A 9,040-nucleotide genomic window follows, 5' to 3' on the forward strand; every position below is an offset into this window, starting at 1 on the left:
AGGATACTGGAAATTCAGATTCCACAGAGAACTCAGTGACTCATTCACACTAAGATGTAAAATAACCCCATCAAGATTTATTTCCTTTTTGTTCTCTGGTGGGAAGAAAAAAGAAAAAAGAATTCTTTGCTGGGCCAGGCACTGTGGCTTGCGCCTATAATCTCAACACTTTGGGAGGCTGAAGCAGGAGGATTGCTTGAGCCCAGGATTTTGAGACCAACCTGGGCAACACAGGGAGACCCCATCTCTACAAAAAAATTTAAAAACTAGCTGGGCGTGGTGGCACGCACCTGTATTCCCTACACGGGAGGCTGAGGTGCAAAGGATTGCTTGAGCCCAGGATTTCGAGGCTGCAGTGAGCATGTTCGCGCTCCAACCCGGATGACAGAGCAAGACCCTGTCCCCGCCCACCCCCCAAAAAAGGAATTATTTCCTGAGCAGCTTTTGATGTTGAGGAAGAGACAGGCAGGAGCTGGGATCATCCAGAACCTGAAGGAGAAGGGGCTCAGGTGAGAGGCTGGGCAGGCCCGGAAGGTGGGAGCTGTGAGTGTTGCTGTGTGGCCTCTGGGATGGATGGAGTTCAGTTCCCAGTGGGAAATCAGGGGCAGCATGATCCCTGGCCTAGTCTTAGAAGAGCCATGGCTAGAAACGGGGTGGGGACTAAAGAAGAGAAAGAATCCGAACAGGGGACACCCTTCACATATTTTATTTATTTATTTTTTGAGAGTCTCGCTCTGCTGCCCGGGCTGGAGTGCAGTGGCGCGATCTCAGCTCACGGCAACTTCTGCCTCCCAGGTGCAAGCAATTCTTGTGCCTCAGCCTCCCAGTAGCTGGGACTGCAGGCATGCACCACCACACCTGGCTAATTTTTGTATTTTTAGTAGAGACGGGTTTTCACCATGTTGGCCAGGCTGGTCTGGAACTCCTGACCTCAAGTGATCTGCCTGCCTCCACCTCCCAAAGTGCTGGGATTACAGGTGTGAGCCACTGCGCCTGGCCTCCTTCACATATTTACACACTCCTGCAGTTTATGGGGGCCAGGCACCGATGGCAAGTGAGACGGGTGTGCAGGGAGCTTGCTAGTGAGGACAGCTTCTACCAGCAGCTCGATCCTGTGCACCTTTGGGAGCTGACCCATGGACTCATGAAACTGCTTGCACAAGGTTCTCAGTGGCCCTAAGGAAGGGTTCTGGAAGGCACACTGGAAGCCGGGAGGCCTGTGGAGCCTGTCAGGACCAGATTTGGAAAGAAGATGAGCTAAGGCTCAAGTATCAGGGGTCCCCTAGAAATTTCTCAAAGACAATGAAACACAGCAAACTAGAAAAAGCAATTGAAGGCTGTGCGCAGTGGCTCATGCCTATAATCCCAGCACTTTGGGAGGCCGAGGCAGGTAGATCACCTGAGGTCAGGAGTTTGAGACCAGTCTGGCCAACGTGGTGAAACCCCGTTACTAATAAAAATGCAAAAATTAGCTGGGCATGGTGGCAGGTGCTTGTAATTCCAGCTACTCAGGAGGCTGAGGCAGGAGGGTCACTTGAACCCAGGAGGCAGAGGTTGCAGTGAGCCGAGATCGTGCCACTGCACTCCAACCTGGGTGACAGAGCGAGACTCTGTCTCCAAAAAAATAAGTAAAAAAGAAAAAAAAAAGCAACTGAACAAGATCACTACTCCAAAATTTATTTACTGAATATTCCATGAGTGTCCAGATAGTAACTGAGACTTGTGTATTTAATTTGGAAATGAGACTTCTGAGACAATCAGATGCAGATGAAAAATTATTTGCTTCACTATTATTTACTTACCTGAGTGAATTGGTCCTTAATGTTGTAAATATTTCATTTGCTAACTAACTTTCAAGGTAGCAGAAAAGGTGTTTTACTTGAAGAATTTGAGGAGAGGGAAGACCATTGATTTGCATTATCAGTCAGTCCCCAATTACCTTGGCATAATCAGTCCCATTATTTAGTGTTACTCATTTTTAACCAGAACTGTCTGGGTGTATCAGAGCACAATTGGGAAGATGGGCTCTTAATGTAGTTCAGCCTCCTTTAGGGGCATAATGAAGGAAGACTTATAAATACTTCTTAATTATCCTTCAGATGAATTAGCAGCAGTTGCTGTTAGCCCCTGTTCCAGTGCAGTCGATTCTTCACCAGTTGACTTCTCCATTCTTCTTGGGAAGTGCTGCTTAAAAGGAAAGTGCTGCAGGTGAGATGTAGAGAATTAGGTCTTTCCTTGCAAGTCATAGATCCTCGGCAAAGTAAGCGTGCCTGGAACTCTGTCCCTACCTCTGCAGGCTCCACACACATGTCTGGAGACTCCACCCCCAGCTTGTGGAACCTACTGCAGTATATCATGTCCCACGTTGAACACAATCGTATATAAGGATAAGGACACAAGAGTGGTGGCTGCCTAACTGATATGGTGGTATGTTCTGTAGCAATTGAAAAAGCATTGAAAAAGCAATTTTGAAACGTTCTATTTTGGAGCCAGTAAATTTTGTCTTCATCTCATTTCTGAGGGGCCTGAAGAGTTAAAGGGCCCTGAGTGCTCCACCTGTGAGGCCGAATGAACACTGGGCCTTGGGCGCTTAGGAAGGAGGGAAGGGGATTCCAGGAGCAGGGAGGTGGTGCCTGGAGGCTGCCTTGCTGTGAGGCTGGCAGGGGCCAGGCTCTGGGGCAGCTCCCAGCCCTCTCTGCTTCTCCTGGCTTCACCCTGGGGTGATTCTCATTTTTCCTGGGGCCCAGACAGCAGGCCAGCCCTCAGGCTGGCGGGCAGTGAGAGGAGGAGGACCCAGACATGGCTACTGCTCTCAGGGTAGAGGCCTAGGCGCTTCCACTGAGGGGCAGTCTCTTACCTTTTACTTCCAGCCCCCAGCCCCCTCCCTCCTCTTTGCTTCTGAGTGCAAAGCCCCTGCAGGAGAAATGGAACTGGTCAGATTTTCTTTATAAGACGGCCACTATAGATCACAGGTCATACATTAGCCAGGAGATGGGCTACCCTGGCCTGAGCAGCATTTGCTAGGTGTAGGCCAGCCAGAGTGGCACGGTTCATCCCTCATTGCCCCTTCCCGGGGGAGCTGCATGGGGACCCGTGACATAACAGCTGACTTGTGAAGAAATCTTCTAGACCATTTCCCTGCCACATTTCTTCTCTCCCTCCAATAAATATGTCCCAATGTTATGACCCTATTGACTCTACTGTCACAATGTTGACAAAGGGGTTTGGCAGAAGCCACCTGGGTTCACAGTGCTCAGTGGGAAAGAGACCTGAAAAACTGGCAACTCCTGATCCTTCCTTCCCCGCGGCCTCTCACCTTTAATCTCCTCTGCAGTGCCCCGTCACAGGTTGAGGCCTTGGAACAGGCTCAGGAGCTGTCATCGCAGTCAGTGAGCAGTGACTAATTAAGACACGGCTGCATTAGTCACATTGGAGGTGACAACTGAGCAGCATGTTTCTGGTTTGTGTCTGGGAGATCCTGACACACTTTCCAATTATGTGGAACTAATAGTGTGTGGCTTCCACGTGGCCATGTGGGGTGGGAGAGCAGGGGGAGCCTGAAATGAAAGCATGACTCTCTGCGGGCAGCGCTGGTTTTGTTCCCGGCTCATCTACTCCTCACTTCTTTGCCCTTTCAATTGAAAATCACGAAAGGTGACACCAGGGGAATGGCATAAGGGGTGCCAGAGGACCTCTTTCAGAGGCTTTTGTTGTCTACCACTGTTCCCAGGAGAATTCTGAGACTATTCGGAGGAGAGCTGGTGATGTAGGAGCCAGTCCTTTCACCAGGTGCAGACGAAAACCCCAGCCTCGCCGGCCTTGGAGCACACTCTTACCTTCCCTCACCAGAGCCCGGCAGGGCCGCGCAGGGAGAACCACAAAGACCCGGAGAATCAGGACATTGCAGCCAGAAGAAAAATAGAGCTCTTCTCCACACAGAATCCCAACCAAACTAGAGAATGCTGCTAAAATAGCTATCCTTTTTGTTTCCCCTAGGACATTAACACAAGAACTTTATGAACAAACTGGGATAGCATAGTGCGTTTAATGTTCCAGAACTAGAGCTGAAGGTTTCTGTCTTCCCCGCATGGCTTCTGAGATCCCCAAGTGGCGTCTCTCTAATGAAAAGAGAATGTTCTTGCAGGTGTGCAGATGTCGGGCTGTGGGGGGCCACAGAAGGGACAGAGTGACTTTAATTTTTTTCTTTTGTAACCATGATGGAAACCATGTGGAGCTCTGGCTGCCCGGTGGGGCTGGTGGGCAGGATGCCCAAGCACAGTGGTGACTTGTCTTTGCCTGCTCTCAGCTCTGCCTGCCACAAATCTGCAAGCACAGGGCCAAGCGCCAGGCTCTGGGTGGAAGCACCCCAGGGGTGCCCTGTCTTCAGCACTTCTTCCATCTGCACCATCACTGGAGAAATCCACCTGCGACCATGTCTTTTATTTATTTACTTTTTTTTTTTTAGATAGGGTCTTGCTCTGTTGCCCAGGTTGGAGTGCAGTGGCATGATCATAGCTCCCTGCAGCCTTAATCTCCTGGGCTCAAGTGATCCTCCCTCCTCAGCTTCCTGAGTACCTGCCTAATTTTTTTTTTTTTTTTTAATTTTTAGTAGGGACAGAGTCTCACTATGTTGCCCAGACTGGTCTTACACTCCTAAGCTCAAGTGATCCTCCCAGCTTGGCCTCCCAAATTGCTGGGATTACAGGTATGAGCCACTGCTCCCAGCCTGTGTCTTTTTTTTTTTTTTTTTGAGACGGAGTCTCACTCTGTCATCCAGGCTGGGGTGCAGTGGCGCAATCTCAGGACACTGCAACCTCTGCCTCCCAGGCTCAAGTGACTCTCCTGCCTCAGCCTCCCAAATAGTTGGGATTACAGGTGCCCACCACCACACCCAGCTAATTTTTTTTTAATTATTTTTATTAGAGATGGGGTTTCACCATTTTGGCCAGGCTGGTCTTGAACTCCTGACTTCAAGTGATCCTCCCACCTTAGCCTCCCAAAGTGCTGGGATTACAGGCATGAGCCACCATGCCCAGCCCTGTGTCTGTCTTTTGAAGTACACGAGCAGGGTTTTGCTTCATGTGTATTTCATCTTCTAATTTTTTTTTTTTATTAATTTTTTTTTTTTTTTGGAGACGGAGTTTCGCTCTTGTTGCCCAGGCTGGAGTGCAATGGTGCAATCTTGGCTCACCGCAACATCCACCTCCTGGGTTCAAGTGATTCTCATGCCTCAGCCTCCCGAGTAGCTGGGATTACAGGCATGCACCACCACGCCCAGCTAATTTTGTATTTTTAGTACAGATGGGGTTTCTCCATGTTGGTCAGGCTGGTCTGGAACTCCTGACCTCAGGTGATCCACCCACCTCGGCCTCCCAAAGTGCTGGGATTACAGGCATGAGCCACCGTGCCCGGCTATTTCATCTTCTAAATGGCACAGCATGTTGCATCCATGCCTTCTGTTATACTTCCCCACCCCCACCCAACTGCCCTTCTCAAATTCGTGGGTGGCCTTGAACAAGTCTCCCTCACTCCAGCAGTTACAGAGCCCTGAGCACGTGCCACGTTTGTGTGGAGACACATTTTACAGGTGTTATCTGTGAGATCTTCACAACAGACTCCATCTATTTATGGGCTACAGGTGAGGAAACTGAGGCACAGAGAAGTGACTCTATTTTCCCTGAGCCACACAGCTAGGAAGAATATGGCACAGCTGGGGTCAACCCCTGGACTGTCTGATTACAGAGCCCCCTTTAGCTCTGGGCTAATTTTCCCCCTCTATTATTATTATTATTATTATTTCATTTTACTTTTTTTGAGACAGTCTTGCTCTATCACCCAGGCTGGAGTGCAGTGGCACGATCTCAGCTCACTGCAACCTCTACCTCCCAGGTTCAAGCAATTCTCCTGCCTCAGCCTCCTGAGTAGTACAGGTGTGCACTACCACACCCAACTAATTTTTGTATGTTTAGTAGAGATGGGGTTTTGCATGTTGGTCAGGCTGGTTTTGAACTCCTGGCCTCAAGCAACCTACCCACTTTGGCCTCCCAAAGTGCTGGAATTACAGGCGTGAGCCACCATGGCCGGCCAAGTTCCTCCCTCTATTAGAGCCCAGGAGTTTGAGACTAGCCTGGGCCACATAGGGAGATTCTGTTTCTATAAATAATAAAAAATTAGCTGGGCGCGGTGGCTCACACCTGTGGTCCCAGCTACTCAGGAGGCTGAGGCGGGAAGATCACTGGAGCCCAGGAAGTCGAGGCTGCAGTAAGCCATGATCACACCGCTGCACTCCAGCCTGGGTGACAGAGTGAGACTGTGTTTCAAAAACAAAACAAAACAAAACAAAACCAAAAAACCAGCAAGTTTGGAACCCACAGGATTTGATTGTTTTCAATCCATCCCTGACCTTCCATGGCTTATTTTTCTCTACAGTTCCTCCCCTGCCTCTGTCTTCATCCCATCTTAAGGAATTTAGGGTAATTGTTTCGCACAAACGTTGGCATAATAAGAAATATTTGGGAGAAATAAATCTGGCCCAAAAAAATTATGGTACATTACAAAGAAAAGGTTTTGTATATCCCAGGGTCCCTGTCTGTTGGGGCCTTGACCCTGGGCAGCACCACCAAGGAGTGGGAAGGCACCTCACTTTTGGCCTCTTGGGTCTAATTCCTCACTTTGGAACCATGGGCAGGAGATCTTGCCTCTCTGTGCCTCAGTTTCCTCATCTGTCACCCACCTTATGTGGTCCAGGAAAGATGAAAGGAGAGCAGAAATGGGAGGCAAATTCAGCTCCAAAAGCATTGGAAACCCCAAGCCACAGCAAGGCTTCCTAGGTGTCCACTTGACCCACATCCGCCCTTCTTTCCTCTTCTGGTCCCCGTGCCGAGGTAGTTCTCTCCCTACACCCTGCACCTCACCTCTATGGCTGTGCCAGGCCCCGCTCCCCTCCAGCCTCACCCCTATTGATCCAGCTCAAAGGCCTGCTGTGGCTGAGCCAGCAAAGGAGGGAGGTCGAGGGCATTATAAATACTCATGATTTAATGGCTTTTCCTTTAGCCCCATTACCTGCAGAAGGCACCTGGCCCAGAATGCATGGCGTTGATGAACCCAGGTCACCGTTTCTTTCCCTTGGCTTCATTTGGGCTGATTCTTATGATGTCCTCAGGAGCCCTGGAACCAGCACTGCCCAGCCTCATCCTCACACCTCTCCCCATGCCCCAGCCAGGGAGGCACTCGCCTGTGTCAGGCCTGGTGGCCCTGTTCTTATGACCCCCCAGGCTGGTCTGTCCCCATCAGGCTCCTCGTCCTTTCTTACAACAGCCCTATATTCTTTCTCCCTTGAGAATTAGAAAGGCAGGTGTGTGTGGTGGGGCTGGGAGTTTGGCAGGGAGGGAAACGTGTCCAGAGAGGGTTTTGAGGCAGCTGTGGCTTTGCTTCCCCTGGCCTAGTCACTGGACCCAGCCCAGCTACCCTGCTACCCTACCCCCTTCAAGCTGTAAATCTTTGAGCAAAGTGCTTGATCCCCCTGTGCCTCAGTTTACTCATCTAAAAATGGGCACAATAGCACTTGCCTCATAGGGTGTAGCAAGAAGTGAGAGGATGTAGGTAAAGCACTAGACAGGGATGCCTAGCTCTAGCCTAGTGGACTTCAACGAGTGGAATTTTAAATCTGCCCAACACAAGGTTACAGAGGGACCGTGGTCCCTGGGAATGTTTGTTTCCCCACTACTGCTTCCTCCTCCCACCTAACCCCAGTCCACAGAAGTGCATGTGGTGCTGGAGCATCTTTTAAAATTTCAATGGAAACATTGCTTTACCCTCTCCTGAAAGACGAAGCTGCAGGTGAAGAAGAAATGAAAACTGCTTTTAGACCCAGCTGGCCCTGCAGGAGCTTTAGGGGGTAAGGGTGTCAGGCAGGGAGACTGTGCAGAGCCAGGCATCTGGATGTGGATTTGAGGTGTCCTTAGCCTTGGAAACCCCAGCAACCAGGCCTAGGGAAGAAACGCCGTGGCTGCCAGCAAATGCTCTCAGATGCACATTCCGCACACCTCCCCAGGACAAGAAGGGATGCTCCAGAAGCTTGTTAAATAATTTCCATCAATTTCAGAAATTGCCTCAGCTAGTCGTTTAGAGTTCCCATCAGCCTTAGATTAAGACAGAAAGAAAATGGGGCCCTGGCGTCAGGAGAGAAGGTGGCTTTGTCCAGGGAGGGACAGCTGCTGTGGGTAGTTTCTGAAGAAAGTGGAAAGGCATGAATGGGCCCTGCCATGTGTTGGGTGGCCACAGGCATGAGCTCTCCTGGTCTCGGCTTTCCAAGGCCCAGGCCACGGTGGCCCACGAGGACACCCCTGCACCCCCACATGGCCTCACCCACCAATTGCCAATGTCCTCACCTTGAACCCACTCATCACAGAGTGATCCAGAACCTTGCTGAGTTTTGTTTTGTTGCAAACACTGATTTGCTTTGTTGTTTTTTTCACTTTACTGGGATGTAGGATGCCAGGTTAAGATGGACTGGTTTCTCCTGCCAGAAGCAGCTTTGAATGTAGGATGCCCAGAGGGTGCTGTCTTTTTCTTTTGACGGAGTCTTGGTCTGTTGCCCAGGCTGGTGTGCAGTAGTGCGATCTAGGCTCACTGCAACCTCTGCGATTCTCCTGCCTCAGCCTCTCAAGTAGCTGGGATTACAGGCGCCCACCACCACGCCCAGCTAATTTTTCTATTTTTACTAGAGACAGGGTTTTGCCCTGTTGGCCAGACTGGTCTTGAACTCCTGACCTCGGGTGATCCACTCGTCTCGGCCTCCCAAATTGCTGGGATTACACGTGTGAGCCACCGTGCCCAGCCTAGGGTGCTGTCCTGAACACTATTGATAAGGTAGAGTTTTCCTGGGAAGGGAAGTGTGTTCTGCCTACAGACTTGTGGACATCAGGGAGACACCAGATGTGTCTGGGCCCAGTGCTGATCCTTGGGGAAGGTGTGAGGCCATGGACATTTGGGGTGTGGGTCATATCTGAGTAGTGGGGATCCATCAGGCCTTCCTCTT

The sequence above is a fragment of the Hylobates moloch genome, unplaced genomic scaffold, assembly GCF_009828535.3.
Source record: "Hylobates moloch isolate HMO894 unplaced genomic scaffold, HMol_V3 SCAFFOLD_8, whole genome shotgun sequence".
Taxonomy (NCBI): Eukaryota; Metazoa; Chordata; class Mammalia; order Primates; family Hylobatidae; genus Hylobates; species Hylobates moloch.